General features: G+C 33.9%; 1 protein-coding gene across 1 annotated transcript in view; it reads left to right on the top strand.

The window, feature by feature from the left end:
- The window catches only part of Eip93F (Ecdysone-induced protein 93F), a 586,579-nt gene that overhangs the window by 249,672 nt on the left and 321,416 nt on the right, over positions 1-15,491 (top strand). The gene's annotated exons all lie outside the window — the stretch shown is intronic.

Here is a 15,491-nt window from a genome sequence, read left to right as displayed (position 1 = left end):
ATATATATATATATATATATATATATATATATATATATATATATATATATATATATATATATATATATATATATATATATATATATTTGCTATACCATCCGACCTACATCAATAACAACTACTTGTGCCAAGTTTCAAGTCGATAGCTTGTTTCGTTCGGAAGTTAGCGTGATTTCAACAGACGGACGGACATGCTGAGACCGTCACACATCGAAATATTGATATATATATATATATATATATATATATATATATATATATATATATATATATATATATATATATATATATATATATATATATATATATATATATATATATATATATATATATATATATATATATATATATATATATATATATATATATATATATATATATATATATATATATATATATATATATATATATATATATATATATATATATATATATATATATATATATATATATATATATATATATATATATATATATATATATATATATATATATATATATATATATATATATATATATATATATATATATATATATATATATATATATATATATATATATATATATATATATATATATATATATATATATATATATATATATATATATATATATATATATATATATATATATATATATATATATATATATATATATATATATATATATATATATATATATATATATATATATATATATATATATATATATATACATATATATATATAAATATTTCGATGTGTGACGGGCTGTCACTATAACTAACATTATACGAAAAAACTAATGATTGATATATATTTTGCTCTTTTCAGGTAAGTGAATCACAGTCGTGTTATGGAGGCAATCTTTCTATATGCTCGAGTTTATTTACGTATATTTATGTTGTATTCCAATCTAAGGATGAAGACATATAAATCACGAGAAATAATATGGTGCGTAAGTTAAACAAATAAAAAAAGAAATTTGTTAGATTATTCTACTTTCTTTTAATCCGGTGGTAGCTGATGTGCGATCATATCGGATGTTCTGCTATGGATAGTTACATCATGCTTGAAGTATACAATTGTATAAATTTTCGGTGCCGGGGCTTACCACGTGCATTTCCAAGTCCAACTGTTCATCTTGTTCCGTTGTGTCAATCCACATTGTTGTGGTTCCTAATCCAGTCGTCCAGTCGTATGGTAGTATTGAACCCATGATGTCTGTTTCCTTATTGCCACACCACATTCATGTTGCACTTCTTCCCGATTGGTATACAAAAAACAACTGACGAGTATATCAGAATCGCCCTAATTACGTTTTTTTGTTCTATGTCCGGACTAACTCTAATGGAAAAAATTACATTCCAAAATCGTGAGCGGTCTGTAACAAAATGAAACGGAAACAAACGTTCACGAAAAATCAAAACGGAATGTTCACCGCTTCGTCCAAGGACGTTCAAAATTTCCTTAACGTCTTTCGTTTTCCTTTGGCCATGGAAGGTCCTAAAATATTCGTTAGACCTTCTTATGGCAACTCCGTCGTTGGTGAAATATAGAACACTGTTAACGCGTATGGGGAAGGCAATCCAGGTTCGAGTCACATGGAGTGGAGTTTTGTTTTTTTATAAATTCGTTACCATTACGTTTCAAGATCATGAACGCTGGTTCTTTGTTTTGGCAACGCATGGTGTCATTTTATCGTTGCCAGATTGACACCTCTATTCCCCGTTTAACACATCGTTTGATCATTGACGAGTATATCAGGATCGGCCGAATTATCTTCTTCTATGTCCAGACTAACATATTTGGATACAGGAGCCATTTTGAGCCTACGTCTCGTTTTGTAGGATTTTTTGGTCATGTTTTTGATGTTGCACTTCCAATCCAGTTTTCTTACCATCTACCAAAGAAACTCCTAGAAAGCCATCATACAGCAATGGTAATCATGACAGTCTTAGTTCCACATAAAGATTGTAAAGAGTACACAAAAAAAAATATCACCAACATTTTTCCAAAAAAAAAAATTAATTGATTTTTAAAAAATATTCAATGAAAAGCTTAATTGGTTCAACATAACATAGTTTTTAATAGAAACAAAAAACAATCACTAAAATTAATTGTATTAATTAATACTATCATTTCAGTGATTGAAGACATTTCAATTAAACATTACATTAAAACAAGTATAAACGGCCGTAAGTTCGGCCAGGTCGAATCTTATGTACCCTCCACCATGGATTGCGTAGAAACTTCTACGAAAGACTGTTATACACAATCGAATTACTTGGGTTGTGGTATCATAAATCGTTTTCTAAATTGTGAATTAGTCCACACGTGGTATATATTAGACAAAAAGGTATGAAAGTCTACAAATAATAACGAAATGGATAATCGATATGGACTTTTGCACGGTACGTTGGGAGCCAAAATTGAAATAAGGGGGTCGCTTATATGGGGGCTATATACAATTATGAACTTGATATGGACCAATTTTTGTGTGATTGGGGATCGATTTATCTGAGGGCTATATATAACTATAGATCGATGTGGACCTATGTAGTTAGGCATGGTTGTTAACTGCCATATACTAGCACAATGTACCAAACTTCAACTCACTCGGATGAAATCTACTCCTCCAAGGGGCTCCAAAACCAAATCTCGGGATCGGTTTATATGGGGGCTATATATGGTTATGGACTGATATGGACCACTTTTGGCATGGTTATTAAATATCATATACTACCACCAGGTACCAAATTTCAACCAGATCGGATGAATTTTGCTTCTCCACAAGGCACCGGAGGTCAAATCTGGGGATCGGTTTATATGGGGGCTATATATAATTATGGACTGATATGAACCAATTCATGCATGGTTGTTGGATACCATATACTAACATCACGTACCAAATTTCAAACGAATCCGATGAATTTTGCTCTTCCAAGGGGCTCCGGAGGTCAAATCTAGCAATCGGTTTATATGGAGCCATATATAATTATGCACCGATGTGGACCAATTTTTGCATGGTCATTAGAGACCATATACTAGCACCATGTACCAAATTTCAGCCGGATAGGATGAAATTTGCTTCTCTTAGAGGCTCCGAAAGCCAAATCGGGGGATCGGTTTATATGGGGGCTATATATAATTATGGACCGATGTGGACCAATTTTTGCATGGTTGTTAGAGATGATATACTAACACCATGTTCCAAATTTCAGCCGGATCGGATGAAATTTTCTTCTCTTAGAGGCTCCGCAAGCCAAATCTGGGGATCGGTTTATATGGGGGCTATATATAATTATGGACCGATGTGGACCAATTTTTGCATCGTTGTTAAAGACCATATACTAACACAATGTACCAAATTTCAGCCGGATCGGATGAAATTTGCTTCTCTTAGAGGGTCTGCAAGCCAAATTTGGGGGACCGTCTATATGGGGGCTATACGTAAAAGTGGACCGATATGGCCCATTTGCAATACCATCCGACCTACATCAATAACAACTACTTGAGCCAAGTTTCAAGTCGATAGCTTGTTTCGTTCGCAAGTTAGCGTGATTTGAACAGACGGACGGACGGACATGCTCAGATCGACTCAGAATTTCACCACGACCCAGAATATATATATATATACTTTATGGGGTCTTAGAGCAATATTTCGATGTGTTACAAACGGAATGACAAAGTTAATATACCCCCTATCCTATGGTGGAGGGTATAACAACAAATATTTTTCCCCAATAAATTTTTTTCCCATCAAAAAACAAAAAGTAAGGAAAGTCTAAAGTCGGACGGGGCCGACTATATTATACCCTGCACCACTTTCTAGATCTAAATTTTCGATACCATATCACATCCGTCAAATGTGTTGGGGGCTATATATAAAGGTTTGTCCCAAATGCATACATTTAAATGTCACTCGATCTGGACAGAATTTGATAGATTTCTACAAAATACATAGACTCAAAATTTAAGTCGGCTAATGCACTAGGGTGGAACACAATGTTAGTAAAAAACAAGTATATACGGCCGTAAGTTCGGCCAGGCCGAAGCTTATGTACCCTCCATCATGGATTGCGTAGAAACTTCATCTAACCACTGCCATCCACAATCGAATTACTTAAGTTGCGGTAACGCTTGCCGATGGCAAGGTATCTTAAAACCTCCTAACACCATCTTCTAAATTGTATGTAAGTCCATACGTGGTATATATTAAATCAAAAAAGATCGATCCAATACGTATATAATTTTGACAAAATTTTCTACAGAAATAAAATTTTAACAAAATTTTCTATAGAAATAAAATTTTCACAAAATTTTCTATAGAAATAAAAATTTTCACAAAATTTTCTATAGAAAGAAAATTTTGAAAAAAAAATTCTACAAAAAAATTTAACAAAATTTTCTATAGAAATAAAATTTTGACAAAATTTTCTATAGAAATAAAATCTTGGTAGATTATTTTTGGCTCGAGTGGAAACCATGATTATGAACCGAATAAAATTTGAACAAAATTTCCTATAGAAATAAAATTTTGACAAAATTTATTATAGAAATAAAATTTTGACAATGATGAAAATTTTATTATGAACCGAATAAAATTTTAACAAAATTTTCTCTAGAAATAAAATTTTGACAAAATTTTCTATAGAAATAAAATTTTGACAAAATTTTCTATAGAAATAAAATTTTGGCAGATTATTTTTAGCTCTAGTGGCAACCATGATTATGAACCGATATGGACCAATTTTTGTGTGATTGGACCAATTTTGGTATGGTTGTTAGCGACCATATACTAACACCACGTGCCTAATTTGAACCGCATCGGATGAATTTTGCTCCTCCAAGAGGCTCCGGAGGTCAAACCTGGAGAATGTTTTATATAGGGGCTATATATAATTATGGACCGATATGGACTAATTCTGGCACGGTTGTTAACGATCATATACTAACACCATGTTCCAAATTACAACCGGATTGGATGAAATTTGCTTCTCTTGGAGACTTCGCAAACCAAATGTGGGGATCGGTTTATATGGGGGCTATATATAATTATGGACCGATGTGGACCAATACCATATACCAATATCATGTACCAAATTTCAGGCGGATCGGATGAAATTTGCTTCTTTTTGAGGCTCCGCAACCCAAATCTGGGGATCGGTTTATATGGGCGCCATATATTATTATGGACCGATGTGGACCAATTTTTGCACGGTTGTTAGAGACCATATACCAATACAATGTACCAAATTTCAGCCGGAGCGGATGCAATTTGCTCCTCTTTGAGGCTCCGCAAGCCAAATCGGGGGATCGGTTTATATGGGGGCTATATATAATTATGGACAGATGTGGACCAATTTTTGCATGGATGTTAAAGACCATATACTAACACCATGTACCAAATTTCAGCCGGATCGGATAAAACTTGCTTCTCTTAGAGGCCTCGCAAGCCAAATTTGGGGGTCCGTTTATATGGGGCTATACGTAAAAGTGGACCGATATGGCCCATTTGCAATACCATTCGACTTACATCAATAACAACTATTTGTGCCAAGTTTCACGTCGATAGCTTGTTTCGTTCGGAAGTTAGCGTGATTTCAACAGACGGACGGACGGACGGACATGCTCAGATCGACTCATAATTTCACCACGACCCAGAATATATATACTTTATGGGGTCTTAGAGCAATATTTCGATGTGTTACAAACGGAATGACAAAGTTAATATACCCCCCATCCTATGGTGGAGGGTATAAAAAATATGGGAAACATTTAAATCTGAAGCAATTTTAAGGAAACTTCGCAAAAGTTTATTTATGATTTATTTCTCGGTATATATGTAGTAGAAATTTAGGAAAATTAGACTTATTTTTACAACTTTTCGACTAAGCAGTGGCGATTTTACAAGGAAAATGTTGGTATTTTTTAACATTTTTGTCGAAATCAGAAAAACATATATATGGGAGCTATATCGAAATCTGAACCGATTTCAACCAAATTTGGTACGCATAGCTACAATACTAATTCTACTCCCTGTGCAAAATTTCAACTAAATCGGAGCAAAAAATTGGCATCTGTGGTCATATGAGTATAAATCGGACGAAAGCTATATATGGTAGATATATCTAAATCTGAACCGATTTCAACCAAATTTGGCACGCATAGCTACAACGCTAATTCTACACCCTGTGCAAAATTTCATTTAAATCGGAGTAAAAGATTGGCCACTGTGGTCATATGAGTGTAAATCGGGCGAACGATATATATGGGAGCTATATCTAAATCTGAACCGATTTCAATAAAATTTGGCACCCCTAGTTCAAAATTTCAACTCTGGCTTATGGGGCCATATAAGTCCATATCGGGCGAAATATATATCAATAGGGTTCTATTCTGAGCCAAAACACATACTTGTGCCAAATTTGAAGTCGATTGGAGTAAAACTGCACCTAGACTTTGATTGCAAAAATGTGTTCACGGACAGACGGACATGGCTATATCGACTCAGGAGCCCACCCTGAGCATTTTTGCCACAGACACCATGTGTCTATCTCGTCTCCTTCTGGGTGTTGCAAACATATACACTAACTTATAATACCCTATTCCACAGTGTGGCGCAGGGTATAAAAAAAAACTTTTACACTTCTTGCCTTCTTTCAGTAATGCTAATGATATTACAGAATCTTCTAATTTCCCACTTCACATTAAAGAACGAGATACCCTATATTTGTGCTCAACAAAGAATAGGTCAGGTCTCTTTGGCATGCGGGTGTATCGGTCCGTATTACCGATACACCCCTATATGGATTTACTCCCATAAGGTTCTTGGGATTCTACACACTGAACTTTGTATCTGACCTGAATAGGTCAGGTCTCTTTGGCATAACAACTATTTGTGCCAAGTTTCACGTCGATAGCTTGTTTCGTTCGGAAGTTAGCGTGATTTCAACAGACGGACGGACGGACGGACATGCTCAGATCGACTCATAATTTCACCACGACCCAGAATATATATACTTTATGGGGTCTTAGAGCAATATTTCGATGTGTTACAAACGGAATGACAAAGTTAATATACCCCCCATCCTATGGTGGAGGGTATAAAAAATATGGGAAACATTTAAATCTGAAGCAATTTTAAGGAAACTTCGCAAAAGTTTATTTATGATTTATTTCTCGGTATATATGTAGTAGAAATTTAGGAAAATTAGACTTATTTTTACAACTTTTCGACTAAGCAGTGGCGATTTTACAAGGAAAATGTTGGTATTTTTTAACATTTTTGTCGAAATCAGAAAAACATATATATGGGAGCTATATCGAAATCTGAACCGATTTCAACCAAATTTGGTACGCATAGCTACAATACTAATTCTACTCCCTGTGCAAAATTTCAACTAAATCGGAGCAAAAAATTGGCATCTGTGGTCATATGAGTATAAATCGGACGAAAGCTATATATGGTAGATATATCTAAATCTGAACCGATTTCAACCAAATTTGGCACGCATAGCTACAACGCTAATTCTACACCCTGTGCAAAATTTCATTTAAATCGGAGTAAAAGATTGGCCACTGTGGTCATATGAGTGTAAATCGGGCGAACGATATATATGGGAGCTATATCTAAATCTGAACCGATTTCAATAAAATTTGGCACCCCTAGTTCAAAATTTCAACTCTGGCTTATGGGGCCATATAAGTCCATATCGGGCGAAATATATATCAATAGGGTTCTATTCTGAGCCAAAACACATACTTGTGCCAAATTTGAAGTCGATTGGAGTAAAACTGCACCTAGACTTTGATTGCAAAAATGTGTTCACGGACAGACGGACATGGCTATATCGACTCAGGAGCCCACCCTGAGCATTTTTGCCACAGACACCATGTGTCTATCTCGTCTCCTTCTGGGTGTTGCAAACATATACACTAACTTATAATACCCTATTCCACAGTGTGGCGCAGGGTATAAAAAAAAACTTTTACACTTCTTGCCTTCTTTCAGTAATGCTAATGATATTACAGAATCTTCTAATTTCCCACTTCACATTAAAGAACGAGATACCCTATATTTGTGCTCAACAAAGAATAGGTCAGGTCTCTTTGGCATGCGGGGTGTATCGGTCCGTATTACCGATACACCCCTATATGGATTTACTCCCATAAGGTTCTTGGGATTCTACACACTGAACTTTGTATCTGACCTGAATAGGTCAGGTCTCTTTGGCATGCGGGGTGTATCGGTCCGTATTACCGATACACCCCTATATGGATTTACTCCCATAAGGTTCTTGGGATTCTACACACTGAACTTTGTATCCGATTTAAAATTAAAATTAATATAAATATTTTAGGTCCACACATAAGTGTATATCGCTCCATGTAACATACTGGGTTTCTACACACCGCAATTTTTATCCGACTTTCCTTAAAATAGAAATCTGTTGTTTTAGATCCATAAAGAGATATGTCAAATTTGTCAGTTCTTCAGCATATGGATGATTCAATCTCCTGTTATTAGAATTGATTTAAAAACATACAGTTTTTCACTTTATTTCATAAAGTTTTAAGTAGCTTTCCAATCAATCGTAGTCTTCTAGTTAGAAAAACAAATGTCACAGTAAATTTTAGGATGTATTTTCTTCCATCAATATTTCGTCTCCTTTTGTGCAACAGCCCCACCCTAAAGATAAAAAATAAACAAAATACAAACCGAAATGAAAATAAAAGAGAATATGAAGACAGGATCCAACGTCCAACCGTATCTATACGTTCCTTTATATTCATCCTTTGACTATTTCTGTCTGCCCATACATCCTAATTCATCCAAGTTTTCAACATGGAGTTTTTCTTTGTCGTTCGTTTAGCATTTTCTATACCCAGAAATTTATCTACATCTATTCTCTATGCTCATTATTGCATTTTCATACTATTTTTCTATTTTTTTCCATACATTTTTTTTTTTTGTTAATTTCGTTTTGTGTTTGGCTTTTTTTGATCGCCCTATTGCAAAATGTATTGGCAAGATATTAAATTGGGTGTTTTTGGGGTGTATGGTTGGGTTGGGTAGGGTTACCCTCTACAGAATTGTCCTTTGGTTACTTGATTTTTTCACGAAGTTTCCTTTGCATTTTACCCCTTGGGTTGGTGGCGTTCGTTGAAGGATGTAATGACGTCTGCCTTCGATTTAATGCATTTATTCTTTTATTACATTAACAGTTTCGGTTATCATGATGGTCATTGATGGTCGTTAAAATATTTTGGAGTCTCCATCTTGTTCATGTTAGTTGAGCTGGACTTTCGGGTTTAGTTTTTTAAAGGACTAGTAGGAGAAATGGGTGGTTTAACTTAAATTCAACCATAAGATGACACCCTCTAGCTTTTTGATACTTTGAGGTCCTCTAAAGTAGATTCAGCAGAGATACAGAGCATATGACTGGGGTAAGGCAAAGAAGAGTAGACGGATATATGTTAGTTTAAGAGGACCGTTAGATCGAAAACTGAATTAGAAGTTCGCCATCAAGAAAAGGATGAAAAAGTCTCGCAGATGCTGCTTGGCTGGAAACCAGGAAAATGATTCATTTTCAGTATGTGTCATTTGCCCAGTGTGTAAACACCAAAAACAAATTTAAATTTCTTTTTATTAATTTTTTATACCCATCACCACGCAGTGGTCCCAACTCGATTTTTTGGAAATAATAAATTAACAGTTTTTTCGTTTTTGTGAAATCTGAGGTGTTTTTCTTTAAGTTTACAAGTTTGTGTACGGACTCACAAAAAAAATTTCTGATTCAATCACGAAATTAATTGATCGAATTAATTTTTTAATTGAAAAGTCTTCAATCACAGAAATGATAGTATAAATTAAAAAATTAATTGAAGTTCAATTAAAAGATTAATTGATCCAATTAAAAAATTAATTGATACTATTAATTTTTGTGATTGATTTTAGTTTCAATTAAAAAATTTTTTGAATCAATTAAATTTTTAATTTACTATTTTTTAAAACACAATTAAAATTTTAATTGGAAAAATTTTCGTTAAATTTTTTTCTGTGTAGTGGGCTGACCTATAGGCATTGAAATTTCCTCACATCGGGTGTATGGAATTTGTTTTAGCTGTAAAATCCGCAATTATGACTTCGACTATTTTTTTTTTTCTTAGCTGGATAGAACTTGTAAGCCACTCGAAAAGGCCACGTGCCTGTGCGCATATCTCTTCTAATTCGCAAACATAGGTCCCACAATTTAATTTTTTTAACAAAAAATTTTAACAATGTAGGGTCAGTATTTTGGGCCTAGAAGGCCCGTTTTTTCGTAACTGTATTCCCAACAAAATTATATGCATTTTAGAAAAAAGAATTATTTTACCTACCTACTTTAGATTAAAAGTCGTAGACTTCACAATTTTGATTTTTTTGAAATACCGAATTTTGACCACACCCAGAGAAGGAATATGTTCACCTCAAACATGTTTCAAGAGCCTCAGTAATGCTGGTGACATTTCTGAAGGTTTCAAAGCTTCTCTAAGTGGTTTTACTGCAATGTGGAACGCCGTTCGGACTCGGCTATAAAAAAGGAGGTCCCTTGTCATTGAGCTTAACATTGAATCGGGCAGCACTCACCTAACCTAACCCAACCATATTTCAAGAGCACCATGTTACTTTTTCACCGCGACCATGTAACGTTTTCGTCGCACAAATATTTTTTTCTCGTCAAACACAATATGCTTTCCGAAAACAAATACATAATATCCGAAGAAATAACGTGGTTTCGACAAACATGTTTCATGTTCTCCGTGAAAAAGTAACATTATGCTCTTGAAGCATACATGTTTGGTGATCATAATCCTTCTCTGTTGCAGGTACCTACATTCTGTCTGTGGTAATTTTTTTATGAAATTAAACACCAAATTAGGATATATTGTAAGCTTTTATCGGTAGTTTTAGTCAGTTAGAATTTGAGTTCTTCTCATTCCAAAATCGGCAATTTCCAGCAAAAAAATGGAAGTTGTAAATTCTTTTAATGAATTTATTCAAACAATAAAAATACTAAAAAAAAAATAAAAGTAAAAAAATAAGAATAAAAAAAATTAATTTCAATCCCACTGGGATTTGAACCTGTGCCGTTTGACTTTTTCACTTCCATGGAAGTTTTTTTGAGAAGGTTTTGCAAATTACGATAAGCTTTAATTTTTTGTTGATTTTTAATAGAAAGATATATTTATACAAAAATATATACCGAAAAAAAAAAAACAAAATAATATATAATAATAAAAAATTCCGCTAGTGAGATTTGAACCAGCGTTCTTTATGTTTTTCATTCATAATAATAAAGAACGTCTCAGGAAGTATTTAGAATGACATGCCGTGCTGTCATATTAGGTTCGTATCACAAACATTTGGATAGACCTTACGATGCATCGTATTCCATAGTGTTTGTGGCTGAGTGTGCTAAAACATTCTGTTATGGTGCCAACAGAAACAGATTCAACCCCCAGTGGTAGCCAAGAATTTTTTCAATTTGTGAAAATTAGATAATAAGAATATAAAAGTGTAACAAAAAATACTGATAAAAATAACAAGTATATACGGCCGGTAAGTTCAGTCATGTCGAATCTTATGTACCCTCCACCATGGATTGCATAGAAACTTGTACTAAAGACTGTCATCCACAATCGAATTACTTGGGTTGCGGTAACACTTGCCGATGGCAATGTATCTTAAAACTTCTTAACACCGTCTTCTAAATTGAAAGTTAATCCATACGGGGTATATATTAAACAAACAAAAAAGCCGATTAAATACGTGTATAATTCAGTTTGACACAATTTTCTATAGAAATAGAATTTTGACAAAATTTTCTATAGAAATAAAATTTTGACAACATTTTCTATAGTAATAAAATTTTGACGAAATTTTCTATAGAAATAAAATTTTGGTAGATTATATACCGAACTATATACCGATATGGACCAATTTTGGCATGGTTGTTAGCGGCCATATACTAAAGCAATGTACCAAATTTCAACCGGGTCGATGAATTGTGCTCCTCCAATAGCTCCGGACGTCAATCGGTTCGGGTTTATATGGGGGCTGTATATAAATATGGACTTACATATATATCTTTTTCCGATTTTGGCAAATGAAATGGCCAAAATACCCAAATTTTCGTTATAAAATCGCCACTGCAAAGTCGAAAACTGGGACGGAAGCACTCCAAAATAAATAAATATATATATATATATATATATATATATATATATATATATATATATATATATATATATATATATATATATATATATATATATATATATATATATATATATATATATATATATATATAAATATATATATATATATATATATATATATATAATACATATATATATATATATATATATATATATATATATATATATATATATATATATATATATATATATATATATATATATATATATATATATATATATATATATATATATATATATATATATATATATATATATATATATATATATATATATATATATATATATATATATATATATATATATATATATATATATATATATGTATATATATAATATATATATATATATATATATATTTGTTCACAGACACACGGACATGGCTATATACGGACAGAATATATATACTCTATGGGGTCTTAGAGCAATATTTCGATGTGTTACAAACGGAATGACAAAGTTAATATACCCCCATCCTATGGTGGAGGGTATACATAGGCCGATTAAATATATATACGTATTCAGTTTTTGAACAGGATATATAGGAAAGTCTACAAATAATTACAAACCGATATGAACTTTTTTCGGGAGCCAGAATTGGAATATGGGGGGTCATTTTATATGGTGGCTATATATAACTATAGACCGATTTGAGCCAAGTTTGGCATGGTCGGCCTGGTGATCGATTTATATAATTATGGACCGACATCGAATATTTTTTTAAGGTTGTTAGAGACAGTGTATTTACACTGCGTACCAAATTTCAACCGGATCGGATGAAATTTGCTCCTCCAAGAGGCTCCTGAGATCAAATCGTAAAAGTGGTCCGATATGGCCCATTTGCAATACCATCTATCTTACGTCGATAACAACTACTTGTGCCAAGTTTCAAGTCGATAGCTTATTTTGTTCGGAAGTAAGCGTGATTTCATCAGACGGACGTGGCTAGATCGACTCAGAATTTCGCCACGACCCAGAATATAACATATATACTTTATGGGGTCTTAGAGCAATATTTCGATGGTTTACAAACGGAGTGACAAAATTAATATATCCCCCATCCTATGTTGGAGGGTATAAAAATATGGAAAACTGCAGGTTTAATTGTAATAAATAAAATTGTAGGTTACTGAAATTTTTCGAAACTGGAACTAACTATTTGGGGCCGTAAACATAACATGTAGGATGATAAGTACCCGGTCTGGCACATAGATGGCGTCGCTAGTATTAAATGCATATTATTTTTATATAGTACCAGCCTTTAAATGATTCGTGTCAAAATTTGATATCTGTAAGTCAATTAGTTTGTGAGATAGAGCGTCTTTTGTGAAGCAACTTTTGTTATTGTGAAAAAATGGAAAAAATGGAAAAAAAGGAATTTCGTGTTTTGATAAAATACTGTTTTCTGAAGGGAAAAAATACGGTGGAAGCAAAAACTTGGCTTGATAATGAATGTCCGGACTCTGCCCCAGGGAAATCAACAATAATTGATTGGTATGCAAAATACAAGCGTGGTGAAATGAGCACGGAGGACGGTGAACGCAGTGGACGCCCGAAAGAGGTGGTTACCGACGAGAACATCAAAAAAATCCACAAAATGATTTTGAATGACCGTAAAATGAAGTTGATCGAGATAGCAGAGGCCTTAAAGATATCAAAGGAACGTGTTGGTCAGATCATTCATTAATATTTGGATATGCGGAAGCTCTGTGCAAAATGGGTGCCGCGCGAGCACACATTTGACCAAAAACAACAACGTGTTGATGATTCTGAGCGGTGTTTGCAGCTGTTAACTCGTAATACACCCGAGTTTTTCCGTCGATATGTGACAATGGATGAAACATGGCTCCATCACTACACTCCTGAGTCCAATCGACAGTCGGTTGAGTACACAGCGACCGGTGAACCGTCTCCGAAGAGTGGAAAGACTCAAAAGTCCGCTGGCAAAGTAATGGCCTCTGTTTTTTGGGATGCGCATGGAATAATTTTTATCGATTATCTTGAGAATGGAAAAACCATCAACAATGACTATTATATGGCGTTATTGGAGCGTTTGAAGGTCGAAATCGCGGCAAAACGGCACCATATGAAGATGAACAAGTATATACAGCAGTAAGTTCGGCCGGGCCGAATCTTAAATACCCACCACCATGAACCAAATATTAGGGTTTCCTTTGAAATTTCAGGAGGGCTTGAGGACACTTCCGGAAGATAAATTTAAAGATTTCACCTATGAGGACTATATCAGGTTCTGGATTTATAAGAACAATTTTTGTTTGAGTTTTAGAGGAATTATTAACATCTCTTGTAAGTGTGCAAGAAAATTATAAAATAACGTCTTGATTTGAAATCTTAAATCTGTTGATTTTCACCCGGGAAGTAAAATTTAGAAATTTTACATTGAGTTTCAAGCAATTTTCATGATCAGTTGGCCTTCTACACCATCAAGAAGTGAAGTCGGTCTTTATGGAGGCATTACCAAATGGACCGATAAAAACTTAATCCGATACACGTTTTTCTGAGTCTCAAATACCAGAATATTTAGAATTTCAGGCAAATCAGATAAAAACTACGGTTTCTAGAAACCCAAGGAGTTAAATCTGGAAATCGTTCTTATGGGGGCTATACTAAAATATGGACCGATACTCACCGTTTTCGGCACACCTCTTTATGGCCCGAAAATACCTCTAGATTTCCAATTTCAGGCAAAATGGATAAAAACTTTGGATTCTAGAAGCCCAAGAAGTAAAATCTGGATATCGGTCTATATGGGGGCTATACCAAAATATGGACCGATACCCATAATTTTCGGCACACCTATTTATGGTCCTAAAATACATCTAGGTTTCCAATTTCAGGCAAATTGGATAAAAACTACGGTTTCTATAAGCCCAAGACCCCAAATCGGGAGGTCGGTTTATATGGGCACCATACCAAAACATGAACCGATGCTCACCATTTTTGGCACACCTCTTTACGGTTCTAAAGTACCTTTTGATTTCCAAATTCAGATAAATTGGATAAAAACTGCGGTTTCTATAAGCCCAAGAAGTAAAATCGGGAGATCGGTCTATATGGGGGCTATACCAAAATATGGACCGATACTCACCATTTTTGGCACACCTCTTTATGGTCATAAAATATCTCTAGATTTCAAATTTCAGGCAAATTGGATAAAAACTACGATTTGTATAAGCCCAAGAAGTAACATCGGGAGATCGGTCTATATGGGGGCTATACCAAAAT

Source organism: Haematobia irritans, chromosome 1 (genome assembly GCF_050003625.1).
Source record: "Haematobia irritans isolate KBUSLIRL chromosome 1, ASM5000362v1, whole genome shotgun sequence".
In the NCBI taxonomy this organism is placed as follows: domain Eukaryota; kingdom Metazoa; phylum Arthropoda; class Insecta; order Diptera; family Muscidae; genus Haematobia; species Haematobia irritans.
This window is presented reverse-complemented; position numbering and strand designations above follow the sequence as displayed.